Consider the following 21,315-nt stretch of genomic DNA (forward strand, 5'->3'; position numbering starts at 1 on the left):
ATTAGCACCAAACAAATTCCCCCTCTTAACATGCGTTTTTCAGAATCAGGATCAGAACATTGGCTCTATCTTCTAGCATCCCAAGATCTTGATCTGGCTCTATTCTATTTCCAATTCTCTTGATCAGATCTCTTGATTCCTTAAGTTCATCAGCATCATCAGCGTGTGTGATCTTCTAGTTCCAGAATCGAAACCTGGCTTACTGGATCAGAATCTGGTTCTTTGCAGTTACAGGCTCCCCCTCGAGTTATGCTCGACATCAGGATCGTCACCTGGCTTCCAGAATCTTCAGGTATCGGAACCTGGCTTTCTCTAATCACAAAGTCCTCAGGTATCGGAATCTGGCTTCTCAAATTTCAAACCTTCGTTGTCTCTATCACAAACGTAAGTTTATGATTTTAAGATTTGACAAACACAGACACACCTTGTAGATCTGATTCTGATGAACATTTGGAAAGAATGATTTAATCATTTTAAAAAAATTTTAAACACAAACTCCCCTTCACAAAATGTCATCATGTTTAGCACTTGGAATTTTGAAAATCAGCTATTCAACACCAGTTGTCGAAAATCTTTTTTGGATTTTTCAAAAATTTATGCTAAAACACACTGAAAATCTTTTTGGGATTTTTCATATAAAAATGCAGTAAAGAAATATTTACAGACACTATTTTTGTGAGTTTTGTGTAAGAGGATCATATCAGTTTATGAGACAGATCACCAACACCGTTAAGCTTCATTTCATTTTAAGTTCTAAACAATTCACTTAGATTGTCAGTATATTGGTCCACTTAAATTTTCACACAAAGTTCAATTGTTTCGAGATACTATATTAATGTCTTAAGAACTTAAACTTAATCGCGTGTTCCACCACGTGAATATACTCCCGTATCCAGATCCCAATATTCAATCTTACAGGTGAGTATACCTAGATGATATCTGTTAAAGGGTTAAATGCGAAACCATGAGAGCTCAGGCCAGAATTTCCGTTCAGCAGAGAGATGACGGCTCGATTTTTGGTGTGTTCCCTTTAGAGAATCTTTTCTTCAACAGCACATGATTAGCATTTTTCAATGGTTCATCATTTTTTGTACTGAGGGCTGCGCTATATTTCAAGCATTTTGCAAAGTATTATACGGGGACTAGACCATTGCTTCCGCAAAATCAGAAGTCCCGGGATAATACCCCAGATATCACTGAGTATAAAGACCTAGTATCTCAGAAAGAGGGACCTTTCAAACAAGATTTCGGGGGTTACCCATATATCCAAGAAATGTTCCCCACGATATAAGCAAGTTTGAAATATTTAGGTTTATATCTCATCACAATTTACTAAATGTGCAAAAACCTACTGGCACATCCGCAGTGAGATTGTTTAACACATTTGACTTTCCATTTCTTTAGCATGTTGTGATAGTCCACTGATGTACTATCATTTCCTCTTTTATACACCAAACCTCTTTTTTTAACTTTATCATGTTTTTGGCTTTTTCAAATTTTCTAATGTTTTTGAATTTTCTGAAATTTTTACCCCCCTAAAATGCAAATACAATTCAAAGAAATTTGAAAACAAACTATATAAGAAAAATGACAACTGCTGTGAATCGCTTCAATTCGCTATCCACTTGGCATAAACAATCAGAACTCCCCCTTTCAATAAGTTGAATTTGGCTTTCTTTTTGTAAATTTTTCTTTGAACACTCACCAACTTCATAAGTTGAATTTTCAAAAATTTTGAATTTTTCAGTTGGTAATTCATTTTTCTCAACAACTTTTTCTTTAAGTTTTTCAGAAACTCCCTGTTTTGTCTTTGTATCCAACTGGCAATTCAATGCAATGTGACCAGCTTCATTGAACTTAAAACAGGTTCGAGTATCTTTTCTATGAAAAACTCCAGTCCCCTTCCTCTCAGCAAGAAACTCCTGGTTTGATTGTCTCCAAAAAGGTTTCTTCTGTTCTTCTTCAGCACTTCCTCCTGAAACAAATTTAGTGTTTGTTTTAGAAATTTTATCATTTTTATAATTTTCAGGTGGTATAAAACCTAAACCTTTCTTTTTGAAATTACCGTTATGGTTTGGTTTCTTTTGAAAACCAGAACCAGAACTGTAACCTTTTTTTTTATTTAATCGCTGTTGAACTCTTGAAGTGTATTTTTTAGGTTTTCCAGTAAGATTTAAATCTTTTATTTCAGAAATATAAATTTCTGTCATTTTGAAAACCTTTTTGATCTTTTCTATTTGAACACTTCTTATTGGAAATTCTTTATCAGAATCATTCAAAGTATATGCAACTTCAAATGTTTCATCATCCAAATTCGATTTTGATAACAAAAATTCTTTACTGTAAGCCCGTTTAACCGACGTCTTTGGACTGTTGACCGACGAACTTGAATTTCCAGACTCAGACTCCTCATCTTTATCCAACACCTGATCGACCACCTTTTTTATCAACTCAGACTCATGATCAGTGTCAGACGATGTAAAAGTGATGTCAATGTTTTCTGGTAACTCATCGGTTATATCAGACTTCAGTTTTATATTGACTCCCTTTTGGACTTGCTCCTCATTTGGTTTTCTGGGAGAATAACCTTCCCAGATCGGAGGCGGACACTTGTTATAGCTAACACTCTGTTTCTTACCAGTATCCCTTTTCTTCGACTTGTCATCTTGAAAAGCTTCCATACCTGCAACAGTTGGATAAATCCGATCAATAAGATAATCAGAACTAGAATAACTCTGTAATAAACATCTGATTCTCTCATTCTCTATTTTTTCAGTTTCCAACTCTTGCTTCCACTTTGCACTTTCTTCAATGCAGAAATTGATAGCTTTCTGCTTCGACATCATCACAGCATTCAGCATTGTCAGTGCATCTTCTCTTTTAGAATTAGTCTTTTGCAAACCAATTACGTTCTGTTTAACACATCGTAAGATTCTTTCACGTAGTTGAGATCAAACAGTAACTTTTCTATCATCTTGTCTTTCTCACTCAGTTTCTCATCTTTTTCTGCACACTGCTTGCAAGGTTCTAAACACTTTAAGCAAGGCTTGATAACTTCCACAATCTTTTCAACTTCAACAACTTTTTCATTGGCTTCAACCACATTTTTTATCACTTGAAACACTTCTTTAGCAAATTGAATTCTATCACTATGTTCAGAATTTCTTTCTTGATCAACACTCTCACATTTCTTCTCTATATCAATGATCTTCTCGACTTCAACAACTTTATCGACTTCAATCACCTTTTCTTCTTTACCCAACTTTTCATCAACTTTGACTTCTTCAGCTTTCTCCTTTTTCAGCTCTTTTGCTGCTTTGTTCTTCTTCAACTTCTCCAAGCGATCTGCAAAATAAAATTGAAAACTTTCAGAAGATAGTTGAGCTTTTGCAATATTAATTTGTTCTTCTTCCTCATCATCACTACTGTCATCAGTTTCTATTGGTGATTGATCAAACTCTATTGTCTTTTCTGTACTATCACCTGAAAACCAGACTCAGATGATGTTAGATCAAAAACTGTTGTTCTTTCTGAACTTTCATCTGATGAAACAGATTCTCCCTCTTGACTTTTATCATCACTAGCAAACACTTTCATCCATTCTGTAAATAAATCAGATTCTTGGATGATTTTTGAAAATAGAGCAACAACATTTGAATCAGGTGGAATGTATTTGTCCCAGCTGAATCCTTCTGCCACCTTTTCATCACTTGATCAATGATGCCATAATAAGCTTTCTTGTTTGCATCTTCAATCATTCTAGCATGTGCAGTTTGTGGCTCCTTTTGTTGTTGTTGTGGTTGATGAGCAACTTGTTGATATATTGCTTTCCGATAGTAATCATCTTTTCCAAAAGGATTCTTTGCTCCACTAGCTTCTTGATTTTTGCATTCTCTTTTGAAATAACCTTTCTCCCTGCAACGAAAACACGTAACTTTAGATTTATCAAAACCCAAAGTAGAAACATGTGCATCCAAAAAATCATTTCTCCCTGTAATCATTTTAAACTTTTCTGCTCTCCTCAAGACACTAGCTAGACACCATTTGATGTCCATGAGTTCCATCTCTTCAGCATCGATCTGATCGTAATCCTCTTTTGTCAACATAGGATTTCTGATCCTTCCAGCAACCAATCCTTCATAAGTTTCCAACACTATAGCAAGTAAAGTCATGTGATCTCTTGCAACTTCTTCAGACAAACTCTGACCATTTGGGAGATCCAATGCAATGTTGCACTATATCACACAGCCATTTCCAGTTTTTGAACTTTGATGTTGAAAACTTGTAGTTGAACTCTTCGGATTCACACTTGGATATGAAGAAATTCCACTACTGTTGTTTGAACTTTGATCATCAGTTCCAGATGAGTTCCCGGCACTAAATGCAGTTTGAATTTTCGGACTCATTTCAACCTCTTAAACTCTACCTTTGTAATACATTCTTACATCTTGTTGATTACTCAGATTATTCATCCTTGCAATCTTTTGCTGTTCAAGATCTTGACTTTCAATCTTTTCAATAAACTGTGAAATAGTCAATCCATCATATTCCCCAGTGTTCTTCAGAATCATCAAAAATGTACCCCACTCTTTTTGAGGTAAAGCATCAGCTAACTTGTCGACCCACTCATCTTGAGTTTTCTCTATTCCCAACAAAGACATAGATCGAACTAAGTGGCAATATCTTTCAATGAGCTTCTTTGATGTTTCTCCTCCCAAACTTGAAAACAAATCGAATTCTTTCTTTAGCAGTGCTTTCTTGCTCTTAATCATTTTCTCACTACCCTCGAATTTAACCTTCAAAGCATCCCAGATTGAACGTGCAGTGTTATCATGTTGAAGCAAGATATAAATGTCTTCCTTCATAGCTTGCTGTAGAAGACTGATCATCATCTTTTCTGCTTTATACATGTCACGTTCTTTATCATTCAGTTTAGAAATAGCTTTTGTGACTCCCAATTCTGTGCGCGGTCTCACATACTTCTTCTCAATGCATTCCCAAGACCTCAAGTGATTTGCTTGCACCCAGTTTTCGAATCGATCTTTCCATCCATAATACTCCTCGATTCCCATGAGCTTCGGGGGCTTTTGTAAAGTTCCGGTTTCGTTCTCCATGTTCATGCTTTGAGCAATGGCAACTGGAGTAGTTGGGGATGAAGCAAACGCGTTGTAGAAATCTTCGTCAGACATTTTCAAATGAAATCAAGTCCTTCAAACAAAATTACCCTGCAACAAACAACTTCAAACGGAATTAAATGTTCAGACGAAATTAAAACTTTCAAACGAAATCAGGTAATTCCGTGCAGAATTACCCAGTTTCAAACGGAATTAAGAACTTGAAGCGAGATTATAATTTCGGGTGAACAATTTCAAACGGAAACACTAATTTCGTGCGGAATTAGATGTGCTTTCAAACGAGATTAACCAAATCAACTAATTTCGTGCGAAATTAAAGTACTCTTTCAAACGGAATTACAATGATGTCATCATTTTCGAACAGATTTTCATGCGAAATTACAGATTTTGTCAGATTTTGATTGAATTATGGTCCAATTCTCTCAAGGATTAGTTAAAACACTGATTTGCTTGTTATATATGAAATTCAGATCATTTTAACCGTGGAAACTTGTTCAATTAAGAAAAGAAGGTGTAGAAGTAAGAGAATGAGATGAAATCAGGCTGAATTTTGTAGAACTCCTCCTCCTGAGCTCTGATACCAGTTGTAGGATCGTTTACGGACCCGAGATGAGTCAATCAGAGGCGTTCTATACACTATGAAAGGCAGAAACAGACATAATGCGTGAATTCAGCAAGATCTTCACTTTAATTGTCGTTTGTATTGATCTGGAACACAATTACAGCGAGACGACACTTCGACAGAGCTTCGCCGTCGGAAAATCTCTAGGTAATTTCGTACCAAATGACACGAAATCACAACTATTTATAGACACTGTAATTCCGCATGAAACATGCTTCATACGGAATCACTTTCACACGAAATTACATTTCATACGATATTAGGGACTAATTCCACACGGAATTAACAACATACCCTTCATGCGGAATTACCATCTTCATGCGGAATTACACTATTACATGCAAAATTAACTTTTTGTTTGATTCCTCGATCTTCGTGCCATGAGCAATGCAAGACTCGATACAAGACGAAGTTAACAGATGTATGCACCAACATTTCAGAAAACCAATAATAAAGCCAAGTATGAAGCATTGATCACTGGGCTAATTCTAGCCACAGAAATGGGGGTTCAAAAGCTTCAAGTCCTCACAAACTCTCTCAAGCCAAGACAACAACAGCTACCTAGCAAAAGAACCCAACATGAATAAGTACCAAAAGAAATCAAAGGAATTGATGAACACATTTCAAACATGTGCCATCAAATAAATTCCAAGATCTCAAAACAAGAGAGCTGATGCACTAAGCAAGCTTGCATCTCTTTCGTTTGCCCATCTCACCAAGAAGATACTAGTTGAGGTATTAAAAACCCCATCCATCCAAAAACACGAGGTTCAAGATATGATCACCGAAGAAGGGCCAAATTGGATGACTCCCATTGAAAAGTTCCCCAAAAACGGTGAATTACCTAATGACCAGACTGAGGCTGAAAGGGTTCGTATCAAGTCAAGGCAGTATGTGTTACAAGGAGATATCCTTTACAAAAAATGATACCTTGCACCACTACTATGATGCGTTGGCCCAGAACAAAGCCAATATCTGATCAAAGAGGTTCACGAAGGGATATGTGGGGCTCACTGTGGCCCAAGATCGATAGTGTCAAAGTTGATGAACCTCAGACACTTTTGGCCTTCCTTGCATCGAGATACCTCCGAACAACTGCGAAGATGTGAAGCTTGTCATTTACATGCGCTGGTACCCAAAAGCCCCAAACATGACCCCATTCCCATCTCCTCGGCTTGGCCATTTCACAAGTGGGGTATGGACATTGTTGGTCCATTCCCACCAGCCAAATGAGGAGTCAAGTTCTTATTGGTAGTCGTGGATTACTTCACCAAATGACCATAGGTAAAACCATTGGCAAAAATCTCAGAGAAACATGTCACTGATTTCGTTTAGAAAATCATAATCTATCGTTTTGGGCTCCCAAGGGTACTATTCAAGGTAGCGGGAAGTAGTTTGCCGAGAAGCCTTCGAACTCCTGGTGCAAGGAGTTCAGAATAACTCAAGTATTCAGCTCGGTAGCTTACCCATGATCCAATGGCTAGGTTGATAGGACAAACCACAGCATTGTTGAAGGGATTAAATCTTGGTTGGGAAGATACGACAACAACCGGCTTGAAGAACTTTCCCATGTGCTATTGGCAATTCGAACAACCAAGAAAACGAGCCACAAGAAAACACCCTACAGCCTAGTGTTTGGATCAGAGGCTGTAATCCTAGCTGAAATCGGAGTAATAACACAAAGAACAATTAACATCGACCTCGAGCCAAATAAGAAAGAGATGATGTTGAATTTGGAACTCCTCAAATAGGCTCGTGATCAAGCAGCCATACAAAAAGCAAGGTACAAGCAAAACATGGAATTGTATTACAATACATAGGTGAAGCATGAACGCTTCAAGCCTGGGGACCTTGTGCTTTGAAATAATGAGGCCTGCAAGAAAGAAATCCAAGGAAAGCTTGGCCCTAAGTAGGAAGGGCCATACACTATCCTTAAAGCCCGCAAAGGGGGATCATACAAGCTGGCAGGTCCGCAAGGCAAAAAGCTTCCCCGCCATTGGGATGGCAAAAACCTTGAAAGGTTCCATGTTTAACCAAAACGTGTTACAAATAGTTCCAAAAAGTTGTTCTATTCCCCTAGTAATCAAATTACTTTGAAATGAATGAACAATGAATCAAAATTTGTCTTTCTATCCTATAATCAGGTTGAGAACCTAGCAAGAAACTCCATGGCAAGGGCCATGTAAGGGGATGAGCTCCCAGGCCACATCGCTCAATAGGTTCAAGGGTTGAATGGGCCTATATAAGGGGTGAGTTCCTAAATCAATACAACTCCATGTGACTCAGAGAAATCTTAAAAATCATGTCTCATAGACGGGTTTGAACAGCCTACACCAAATGTTCCTTAAGCCCCAACATTGGCTTACGAACCAAAAAGACTCTAAGTGAATGTCATATATAGGATAGAGGTTGTATCTTCTTGTTAAAAGTATCCTAAGGCTAAGTGACTGCAGCACTAAACCCTTTAAGGTATAAGTAAAATAAGATGCACCACCCAAAACAAAGTCAAAACACAAAACCAATGAAAACGCAAGGGAATAAATAGAACAACATAGAAAGATAAGTTAAAGATAGCAAGGGCCATACTGGCCATCAAACATAAAACATTGTCCATAAGCCTTCCAGGCTTTAACCACCAAGGGACCTAAACGAATCCCTTAAAATAAAAGGATGTTCAAACAAACAATCCATAAAATTGTTCGACATGTTAAGAATGCTACAAATCAAAGTTTCTTCTTCACTTGGCAGCATTAGAGATGGTAGACTTTGTTGCACCATCCTTCTTCGAAACCCATCATCTTGGGTCTTTTCAGCCTTCCTCATCAAGGCTCGAACCTTTTGAGCCCTCACCACCTTCAGAACACATTTCCTCGCTATCTCCTGAGCAAGGACGTTTCTTCGAGAGGGACTTCAGCACTTTGTTATAAACAGCCTCATTAAGGCCCTGGAGTTTTAGCTCCTGCAAAACAGGCAAAGGTTTACCAAAACACTTGGAGACTTTACTCACATAAGGGTAAATCATATTCTCAATCTTAAAGACGGTTCCTTTGAAGACTTTGAAGGCTTTGGGTTGAAAAAGAGAAGACTTTTCGCAAGGCTCCCCAGGTTCACAAAGCTTTGTAACAGCAAACAAACCTTGGTGTCTCACATGAGCAAGAAGCTCGGTGTACACATCACCCAAGACTTTGTTGAACTCCGACGAATGGAGAAGATAGGTAACCACTTGCTGAAATCCATGCTCAATGAGCCATTTATTATCACCAGTTTCCTGGGAAAGTGAAGCCTTTAACCCTTCTTTCTCTTCCAAGAAGGATTTTTTCTGAACCTCCAAGGCAGCCTTATTGACCCTGACTTAAACCTTGTCAGCCTCCAAGCGTTTTTCCAACTCAAGCATATCAGTCTTGTGCGGGAAGAAAACTCCTCAAATCTTCAAACGACAATGCTTTCTCCTTCTCAATGTAGCCCTCAATTTCTCTCAAAGCAACCATTGAAACTTTCATCTCATCCCTCTTCTTCGAAAAGACTTCATATTCTTGCATCCTTTTGCGAAATCGGGATACACCCTCTAGAAGCAAGGCAGCAAGTACCCATCATCATTTTCGAAATCATTAGTTCATCGTCCATAGACGAGCAAGAACCTCGAACAGTAGGAGGAGCAAAATGGGTAAGAACATCCTCACAAACGGATGAAGACTTGAAGCTGTCACCAACTGTGACCTTCCAATCCGGCACATAAACCTCTTCTGGATCAACATTGGTGGAACCTTCACCACCCTTCCTGAAACCCTTCAAGCTCACAACCTTCTTACCCACTGCTTTACTCTCCTTAACAATCACCAAGGGCAACTCCTTGTCTTTTTTTTATTTTCCCTCCACCCCAACTTCCGAGTCGTCCGAAGCCTCTATGTCATCACTTGGTTCCACTGGCTCAGAGGCCGATGGTAGTTCAGCTCCCTTTAATATATGTCGGGTTAAACAACGAATAGAAGCTTTGGAAGCACCGAACCTAGTAAAGCCTGTGACATTTGGGATATTCACGTAGCCTGAACCCTCGAACCTATGTTCAGTGTTCCTGGCAAACATATCTTCACCGGGTGTGGCCTTAGCATCCCCAAACACAACATCAGAGGTAACATCACTCTTGATAAAGCACAATGCAAAACATCATACCCTGATCATCCCTCATGAACACAGGGTCATGACTTGGCTTGTCCCACATAGTGCTCACACCTATCAACACTAAAAGGTGTTCAGGAAAGGGACGAAGCCTCGAAGTACATTTCCTAATGGCTTTTAACAACCAACTATCTAGTTCAAACTCAAATGGCTCAAGCTTTTCTAACACAGCGTCAGGGTTCCTCCAAACAAGCTTGAAGGGAACAATGGACTCAAAAATCCAGAAAAATCAGTCCTTCCAAGAACCAAAGGTGGTAACCATTGAGGAAATCAAATAAACATCAACTTGGGATGTCTCAAACGTGACCCAATTGTCGTTCTTGGTCAACCGGAAGAAACATCGGAACAACAACGATGGGTCATACCCTATTACAAGACCTCAAAGTGTAAAATCCCAGCAAGACCTTGAGGACGCAACTGACCAAACGACACACGACATTACTCTAAAATATTCAGAACAAAGACCGAAAACGGATGACACAAGTTGGAAAACTCGAAATGACAGCAATAAAGAGCAATCGAACCAGCGGGACACTGATCGATTGATTTATCTAAAACCCGGAGCCACCGGATTAAACTTTAGATCGATCCCCCATTCTTTGCAAAAAGCCTCAACTTCCTCTTGAGTGAGACAAGAACAACTCACATACAGATCTTTGCTAGCACCCATGAGAGATGATCGAAAGAAGAAAGAAAGTGAAGTCTAGGAAGTTATTATTACGCAAACAGGCAAAAACTACTATCCATCACATCGACTGTCATTTCAAAATTCAAATCTCAAAACTCAACCAACCAGAACCTTTCTAAGCCTTCAAGCCTTTAAGCAATAAAAGCAATGTACAAAAGTTAGAAGCCTTTGAGCCTACACCTCAAACACCTCTGACTTGGGGGGCTGATGACGTGGGTAGCTCAAACCTTAATAAACTGATTAGATACATAACAACTTAAAAGGTTAAAAGGTTAAAAGGTTCGAAAATCGTCAGCTGTCGTGAACAGTAAAAAGGACAAGTCAGAGCCTTGTCACATCACCCTTTGCGTATGAAACCTCCTGCCCAGCCGTAACTAGAGCATGTGGGAGAGCATACCCTTTTACCCGCAGGTCTAAACCCTTCAACCCCCAAATGGGAAAGTCCCTCACTGTAGCCAAGGATCACTGGTCAAAGGCTTCCTCTTATAGAAGATTCTTTCCCTATAAATAGCAGCCTCTTGCCATTCATTCCAGATCAACTCAGATCACTCTTGATCTCTGATCTTACTTCTCCTCTCTAGAACTTGCTCCATGCTTGTTCTATTCTCGGCTCACTACAATATTATCTCACTTAACATAGACATTCTGGGTTGAACATCCTTCAATCCAGAATTCAAAGTGAATAATAACAAAGTGATCCGCCTCCACGTGCTACAAAAGTGGGGGACCCCACGACCTGCGTTAGGCTAATCGAAACCTTGAACCCTTTTACCCCGGAGATATCGCTACATGCCTTGGTCTTGTATTTGTTGTAGCAACACCAACCATTACTAGGGCTCATGATTTTAGTCACTGATCAACCATTACTAGGGCTCGTGATTGTAGGGGGAAAACGAGGGTCATCACCCTGAAGATGTATTCGATAATTGATTCGCCGGGTACACGAAGAACCTTCTGAACCAAGTCACTTGAAGTAGAGGAACCGTTAATTTGTTAGATCTGGCAACACATGTGGTTGAAAAGGGTTGAATGGAGACGGCGGAAAAGCATACATGATGTGGTTGAACATACATGCTATTTTGGCAAGATGCTGTGGCGGCAGGAACAAGGATGAACAAGTTTTGTCATGCTTGCATTTTATAACAAGTCGTTCGTTTTTCTGGCGAGGGCGGGGAGAGGCTTCACCAGAAAGGGAGGGAGGGTAGGTTTGGTTTATCAATATATTTTTTTTTATAATTTTATAATATGTGGGGGCCAAGAAATATATATATACTTATTTATTTATTTTGGGATAAATTACACTTTTCATCCTTCATGTTTGTGTCGTATTGCAATGGATGCCCTTTAACTTCAATAAATACAGTCACAATCTTTTTTTTTTTTGTAAAACTCATTACACTTTAGGTCCTTTAGCACTAACCAAGTTAGTTTTAACCATTAAGTGATGTCATGTGCACCCCATGTGAGGGCAAAAATGTCATTTAACCTTCTCCTTTCATCTCCCTTTAAAACCCTTTTAATAACCAACACCACCATATCTCACCCCTCTTTCTTTATCTCAGCCGCAACCACCACCACCTTCAATCTGTAGATCAATCACCGTGATTTCCGGAATTGTTGGTAAAACCCACAAACCGCGGTCGGCCAAATCTCTCTCCCCCCATCACCACAGATCTACCGCATCGACAAACCGCCTTCAACAGATCTACAACCGTCACCACACCTCAGGCGACCAAATCTCTCTCCCCCACCACCATCTGACCAGATCCGGCAACCCGGAGAACCATCCCTCTCTCTCCGCCCGTTGAATATGTTGCATCCATTGTGAGTTCATACCGGCACACCGTACACGAGTTCCGATTCGTGAGCCATGGAACAATGCAATCTGAGTTGTAGATGTGTTCTAATCTGAAATATGACAATAGTTTGAAAGGCTTGTGCAGAAATAAGGATTTGGGTTGAAGGTTTGTGCACAAATAAAATAGAAGTAGATAAGAAAGATTGAATAAAAAATAAATTGATACAAACTATCAAATTGGTTTATGAAAAAAAAATGAATCTGTAAATGGCAGATTAACTTTTTTTTCTTTAAAATTAGTTTTGTGTTAGAAGAATGGTAGTAGTGGTTGAAAATCGATTAAAAAACTACAAATCGGTGGAGGAATATATGCAATTAGATTAATGCATTAATTATAAAACAAATTCCAATAATAGAGACGATAATCGTGGGCTTGATTGTAGGTGAAATAATTCAAAGTATTTGAATTATTCTTCAACTTTGATATTGTGTTTATGTAGAAAGAAAACAGAAACAGGTCTCAGGTCTTGATGTTAACGGTTGGGATAAGAAGATTTACGGTGGGTTGTTGGTGGTGGTTATTGGTGGTGGGTGGTGGTAGTGGGATGTTGGTGATGAGTTTGGGGGTGATAGACTATATATATATATATATATATATATAGAGAGAGAGAGAGGAAGGTTAACATACATTACGGCTTAACATACATCACGTACGACATGTAATTACGCACGTTATAACTCAAAAATACAAAATCATGCATGTTGAAACACAACAATCATGCATATTGAAAACATTAATCATCTATATCTATATCTATATCTATATATATAATATATGAATAAAGTGTGGGACACATGTCATGTTGTGGTGCAACCATTTTAGGTTTTTGGCGGGAAAATGAGGGAAAAGAGTTATTTTTCTACGGATCCCGTGTGTGTTTGATCCATACCCGGTGTTTTGACCCGGGGTATATAAACTATCTAAATAACCTAAATCACTCATTCGCCACATTTCACACGTATAGAACCCTAAATCCATCACTCTTTTCCTTCACGCTTCCTGATTTCCCTTTCTTCTTCATCTTCAAGGCTATGAAGTTCAATCGATTCAATGTGTTATCAACCCGTTTTGTTATATTTGATTGTTGGTGGAAGACGTAGAGGTTCTCGGAAGTCACAACTGCCCATCCGGTGGCGGTGCTTCGATAGAGGAAGTTGGTGGCGGTGGTGGTGGCCTGAAGAGGAACTATGACGGCGACATGGGTTCATTTAGGGTTTTGTCCAACGGTGGTCTTGTGATGGTTGTGGTTCAAGGCACAGGGCGGCGGCTAGGGTTTCACCACCACAAAACCCTAGGAAAGTCTTCGGATCTTTAATCCCAAAAATCATCTCATCCAGGTTTCTTTTGAGATTCTTTGATTGTTACGATATTGGTTTTCTTGATTCAAAGTCATATGATGTTTGAAATCTTATTACAGGTTCGTGTTCTTCACTTCTTCCTCTCTTAATTTTCCTTTGCTGTATGATTTTCTATTAGTTCATTACTTTAAAGTGAATGAATTACTTGATTTCTGTGTATATATATTTTACTTTGCAGTATGGTTTTTGATTAATTCGTTACTTTGAGGTGAAATGGTTACTTGATTTCTGAATATATATGTATGTATAGCTATCTCTTTCTCTCTCACACACACGCTCACACACAGGCAGTTTGATTTTGTTAACGATTTTTGTTATGAATTTTTGTGAATTTATGTTTTTGGTTGATGAATTGAAGGTGTCCGGTTGAAAATTGTGATATTGCTGTTAGGTAGGCTGCAAGTATTACTTCATTGCATAAAATTGGTCACCTCTTGATCCAGGTGCATATGTTTTGAAGAATAACTAATTTTAATATATGTAGCTCAGTTACTATTTTAGATATTTAAAACTAATACTTAAATGTTTGACTTACTCTGCAATGTTGTGTGCTATTGTAGATGAACAATCCAAGATTTTGCCAAGCGATAAAGACTTGGTGAGGCAAAACATTTTTCTTTCTATAGCGAGTTCCTCCATTGTTGAGGTAAAAATGACTCATTGATCGTTTGTAAATGTTGTGTTGTCTTCCTCTATTTGTAATGTATGCGGTTGCTAATTATTTACAGGGCATATTTGGGTGACTGTCTGAATATAATAATTTAGGGAACAAAGTGATGTCTCGGTCTGAAAGAGTTGATTATGGTCATTGGCTTCAACACCAACGAGGAATATTAACGAATTAAATATGTGGTTAGGTATGTATTCAAGACGTTTATATCCATCAATTCGTCTGTATATTTTGATTTGAAAGCTTTGATTTGTGATTCACAGGTCCGATGTTTCTACTACTCTGTTCTTCATGTACAATATGGCCCTTGAACCACCTTTGAAGAAATATGATAGGTAAATAACAAATTTCTGCAATGTTATGGGTCATACAGTTCCTAATCTTTATTTATTTATCCGTAGACTTCAGACATTTGTTAAGTGGTTTTGCTTTTGTTTGAGGTTTTGTTAATTGCTAATTATAAGTTTTGATATTGGAGGAAGCAATTGATGATCTCAGATATATCGAAGGGAATTCATTCCGACCCGGTGTGAACCCGATTGGTATTCACAAAGTACTCGAATTATCAGACTCGGATTTCTTGTTTTAGTCGCCCAGTTTGTTACGAGTGCTTGAATAGTATTAGCTTTATTATTTAATCGGGTCAAAATGTACCGCGTTACAAAAAAGAAAAGTAACAATTTGATTCAGCCATAATTTGCAGCAGAATGATGGGCAGTCTTCAACACATGAGACGCAAAAGAATGAAACCCGCGGTCAGCCATTAGCCATTGTCCCAGACCCCAAACAGCTCTGGTCCCAGCCGACCAAGCATCGATGACTCAACCACAAGCTTATTCTTGCGTTTTTGGTTTTTATTTTAATAATGTTTCTTTTGTCTTGAAATTAGGTGGTAATATCGATGCTTTCTTATTAAAAAGGAGAGGTTGAGAAGATTAAGTTCAGTGGGTGTACTTGGTGAAACAGATGAACTCTCCCATTCAATGCTCACCGGTTCTGCAAGCAAGAGAGCTCAGCTCCCCAAAAAGGTGATATAATGATCTCTAAAATTGGTTGGGTAGGTTGGGTCAGTAATGGGTCAAAAGGGGTAGTGCAGGTTGGGTCAAAACCATTTATAATCCTAATGGGTTTGGGTCAAAATGTACAACGTTACAAAAAAGAAAAGTAACAATTTGATTCAGGTAAAAAGAGGTCGTTGACATCAATAACTAAACTATAATCTTTTATTTTATATCTTTTGCAGTTCTCTAATCTTTCTCATACAATTATGTATGCATCTACCCGCGAAAGCTACGATCAGGTATCTGCATTATCGCCATGTTTTATAAATACTTGATCTTTAACACATGAAAAGTTTTCTACTTTTGACTTATTTGGTAACGCAAATGACATGATTTTGTTATCATCAATTGTAAAAGAATATTAACTTAGCTAACATGTATGTTATTTGTAATAAAATATGCAATTTCAAGTTGAAAGTAGCATAATAAAAGCTTAACTGATAGTCAAAGTATGTAACATACTAATTAATAAGACAAGATTAGAAACATGAATGGGGATCATTGTATAAATCTCATTACTCTGAACATTGTCAATTTAAAAGGATATAAAAGCTATTTTTTTTTGTATGATTTTTATCAAAACATATAGCTTGTATTATGAATAATTAAAAAAATTATACAAATAGTTGTGGCTTCTATCATATCTAACTTATATGTCATGATATATATTCTGGAAAGCATTACAAGTTATGGGCCGGTTAAGGCCCAAATCAATCTTAGTGTCTTTCATCTTGGATGGTTAATAACTAGATTTGGGCCTTTTAAGACATGAACCAAACTTCTTGATCAACTGAACTGGGCCCAGGACCACATGTTCATATCTAGAAGCTATATTCGATTGTCCTAAATGGCTAAATGTATTAACTTTTGAACAACTCATTTCCTTCATGCAGTTTAATGTTTTAAAACTTGTAATGTTTATGTAGCTTTTATGAGCTATATATGTTACTAATGGATTTGTGATTGCATTTACACTTTACAGCATTGGAAAAACGACCACATGAGTCTCGAAAAACCTGTGCACCCGCATCATCGTATACAAGAAAAGAGATGGATGGATTCAAGTGGCGATTTAAGGATTGCACAAACAAGCACGAAATCACTATGGTTAGTAATCTAAAACTCAAAAGCCTGCGAAAATTTACCTACTAAAAGACACATTAAACTCACATTTTATATTTTGCAGGATGAACACAAAGACTCTAAACTGTCTTTAATAACAAAAGATGAAGAAGAAGCAGCCCAAGCTTTCTTTGCGTTGGCTCAAACATTTAGCGAGACCTGTATGAATAAAACTTCAGATATGGAACTGTCATCAATCATGGTACCACCAAATCAAACTAAAGAGACTAATGTGAAGAATGTGTTACAAAAGAGATGTTTGGTTCATGTTTACGTATGTCATTTTATAAAGGTTGTGCAGACAGCCGAGAGTTAAGGATGTCATGTGAATGTAATATCGGACAACAAGAGTGTTTGTAGTCACTAAAAAGATTTTAAAGGGAAATTATTGCTTGTATACAAAATTTCATTTACAAAATCGAAGGTAGATAAGTCATGAAAACACTGAAAGGAATTGACTTTTGATAGTCAATGAATGATCGATGGAAATGTAATCTTCCAAGTTTATGGTGATTATGGCTCTGAAAACACATCACACCAAGTTTTTCCAAACCAACTATTCCACCAGGTTTAATATTTTTTTTATTTAAAAAGTTGTGATGTTGGGATAACTAAACAAACAAAAACTAAATTTAGCACTCTTCCTTAAATACAATGGCTTCTACTTATGCGCTTAGAGTGGACCCATTGTTAGTGTTATATATCAAACCACAAATTTTATACTTGCTAAAAACGTATGATAATGGGATTATATGTTGTTTTTTTATTTAGGGAACCACCCGACCCGCTCATTACCATGTACTTCTCGATCAGATTGGATTTCCTAGAGTTTTTTCCCAAATAGGTGTTCTTGGAAAACTTATTTACCAAAATGGGTACTTTAAAAAATATTTACTAAAATGGGTATTTTTTGAAAAGTTACATTTTCTCACTTCTAATGTTATTGGATAAAAAGAATTTTCTTTTTAAATATATTATTTTACAAGAGTTGAAGGAAAAGATTATGGTAAACTTAAAAAATGGTCGTGAGATTCTATAAAAGTTTTTTAAATGATTTTTTAATTCTTTTATTAACATTCTTCTTCAGCTTTTTTTAAAATATACTTTAAAAGATCTTAATTCTTTCACAAAAATTTTTCAACATGAATATGAATATGTTAGTTTTATCAAGATTTTTGTTTTTTTATTTTTTGTTGTGTAAGTTACATGTATCTTTATTAGGGGTGCTAAATAGCCATGTTTGATTAGCGGGTCCTGCATATTAGTTACATCCTATGTGTAAGTTGTATAATTAGTTAACTAATACAAATGAATTATAACTTCAAGATTAATGCTAAAACTGTTTGCATAACTTTGCATAATGCAGGTATCAAAGAAGCACAAGTGCCATTGAGAAAGTGAAAAGCGTTTCAGTAGCAGGTAGGGTAAGGATTGAAAATATTTTTTGAGGCTAAAGTGTCGGAATTGGATGGGCTTTCTTCTGCCCTTTCTGCAGTGGATATGGGGTCAGGGCCAGACAGGTGGAGGTGCTATTTAGAAGGCTTGGGCGAGTTTACTGTTTGCAACCTTCATTACAAGCTACAGAGGTCTGGTGCATTCGGTAGTGGGTTAGGTTTCTGCTGGAACAATTGGTCTCTTTTGAAGTGATTTTTTTAGTGTGGAGGGTTGCTTTAAATGGGTTACCCACGTTGACAGCCTTACAACAGAGAAGAATTGGTTTGGGCTCGGTCCGATAGCCTAATATATTAATTTCCATAGTCTCAAAATATATGTAACAATTTCTTTTTCGGGTTGTCCCAAAATAAATGCACTGTATGGTACATTTTTTTGTTGGTAATGTTTGCCAAACATGAATGGTTATCCACTTATAAGAAATCATATCAAAAAATTCTTTTGTAAGTATAATTTTTTTTAACACAATCCATAACCCGTGAAGCTCACGGGCAAATGGATGAAAAATTATGAATGGTTTAAACGTTTATTTGATAAAAGCTCGATATGTAAATAAATGAGAGATCTTTATACTATCACCTGATGAAGTTATGAATAATTACTAGATTTTTGTCGTAAGTGGTTTGACTTAACCGGTTCGGACTTATAAATCTGGACGGTAAAAATAGGTATGTGATAGGACCTGTAGTCGAGCCAATTATATTATGTGATATAAAAAATATATATAAATGTTATGATGCCACTTATTTTTTGTATGTACTCTTCTATATATAAATGTTATGATGCCACTTATATTTTGTATGTACTCTTGTGGTGTCTCGCTGATCCCTTTTTTTATGTATTGCTAATACTCTTGCGGAACTCGACTACAGGTCTTATCACTAGCCGATCACGTTATTGAGGAACAAGTAATATCTTGAAGTGATTTGCGACAATTATTCAAGAAAACGTCATTTTGGGTTTACTTGATGCATCCATGGTTAAAATTTAGAGAAGTAGCTTTTGTGCCCACTTTTCAATACGTATAATACTCGGGTCAGAACAATTTTTTGCATTGAAAGTGAATTGTGATCATTTTAAGCTAGACATATTGGTTTGCTTTGGTCATGTAATTGTTTTAGTGGGGCAAATCATTGTGTGGAGTATTAGGTTATTAATTAATATTTATATATTTTTTTATTTTCAGGGACCACCGGATGGGCCGCACCTCGACTTAGAGATATCGCATTGTCTCTTTATAAGTTACGGGAACGTTGTGTTGATGTACGTTGAGATTGTTTTACAAATATTTGATGTGGCAATTTTGACCCATTTATTTGTGATTAATCTGTTTGGTGATTATTAATTGATTAGTATTTCTTTTTTGCAGGGTCGGATGTACATCATTGATGTATCTCAATCAGCTGATCTTGATTATCCTCATGCACTTGATTTTTTCAAAGAGGATTGTATTCACGTATCTACAAGTTTTTTTAAACCTTTTTTTAATTAGTAGTTCATAGAGGTGTCGAGGCTCGGTTAATTTGGGTTTTGTTTTGTGTCAAATAAAAATTAGGTAATAAAGAGGCCAGTTCTATCCCATGCACTTGATTTTTTTAGACAGCGTCCTACTCACGTATAAAGAAGTAAATGGAAATTTTGGTGTAAATCAAATTAGACATACCAATTCAACTGAAAATAAATGTTTATTGTGGCACTAGGGACCTTTGTCATTCTGCAAGGGCTTGATTTGTGATCATGTTTCTAACACTTGAACAGCATGCATCTTTTTATTGTACAAAACATGGAGTCAAATTAGCTTCACCTTTACACTTTTATCCATAAATAAATGATGGAGTGCCAATGCAGTATATATACGTGTGTATGTGGGAAGTGGACGTTGAAGTTGGCACGTAAAAAGATTCAATTCATGGGTTGTTAATATTTTATAACATAAATAACTAAGCTAATAAAACAATATGACGTTTGAAAACATGTCTTTTTATTTGATTCAAGGACACAATTAAAAGGTTATTAGCTTTACACGAAAACTATGAATACACATGGAGACAAAGTTAGGATATTGATGAAACGGAACAAATAAATTATTGTGGGGAGGGAAAGAAGATACTAATGACTTTGAAAATGTTGTTTATGTATTTTTTTTTATTGAAAACTAAATTTTCCTAACCCGGGACGTTCCCGGGTGATAGCCTAGTGCATGTTATATAACAAATCACGCACGTTGTTGTACGTGAAGTACGTTAAACAGTAATGTACAATATACTTTTTCTATATATATATATATATATATATATATATATATATATAGGACAAAGATCCGTTAGGAACCACCCTTTATCGCGAGAACCAATGTGAACACAACCAAAAATGCCTAAAAATAGCTAAAAACACACAAAAAAAATCTTTTTTTATATATTTTTTATATAAAAATCGCTACTTTTAGTAGCTAAAAAAAATTTAATTTTTTTTTGCTACTAAAAGTGGCGATTTTAACATAAAAAATAATAAAAAAATTAGATTTTTTTTAGGTTTTTTTTGGGGTTTAGTTTTTAGCATTTTAGCTTTGGGGGGGAGGTGGGGGTTTAGGTTTTTGGGGGGGTTTTAGTTTTAAGCATTTAGCTTGGGGGGGGGGTGGGGGTGGGGGTTAGGTTTTTTTTAAGGTTTTTTTAGCTATTTTAGGTTCGGTTCTCGCAATAAAGGTGGTTCTCGCATGAACCTTACCCTATATATATATATATATATTAAGTAAGTAGGTAAAATTACAAAACTACCCTTAATCGATTAGATTTAACTGAAAATTTTAACTTGGTTAGTATTAAAGGACAAAAGATGTAAAGATGTAATGAGTTTTCCAAATAAATGATTGTGACTATAATTATTGAACTTAAAGGCTATCCATTGCAATCTGATACAAACATAAAGGACGAAAATTGTAATTTACCCTTTATTTTGTGTTATCATTAAGGGTACTTTAGTCATTTTACATGTACTTAACTGAGTAAACTAACGTCCATCCACTCAGGGGACTATCCGAGTAACAAAAGATCAAATCACAGGGAGCATATGTGTAATTTTAAAAAGTTAGAGACTAAAGGTGAAAAAATGAGAAACCACATGGACCATCCGGGTAATTAACTCTAAATAATATTACAACTTAATTAATAAACTC

Source organism: Helianthus annuus, chromosome 16 (genome assembly GCF_002127325.2).
Source record: "Helianthus annuus cultivar XRQ/B chromosome 16, HanXRQr2.0-SUNRISE, whole genome shotgun sequence".
NCBI lineage: Eukaryota > Viridiplantae > Streptophyta > Magnoliopsida > Asterales > Asteraceae > Helianthus > Helianthus annuus.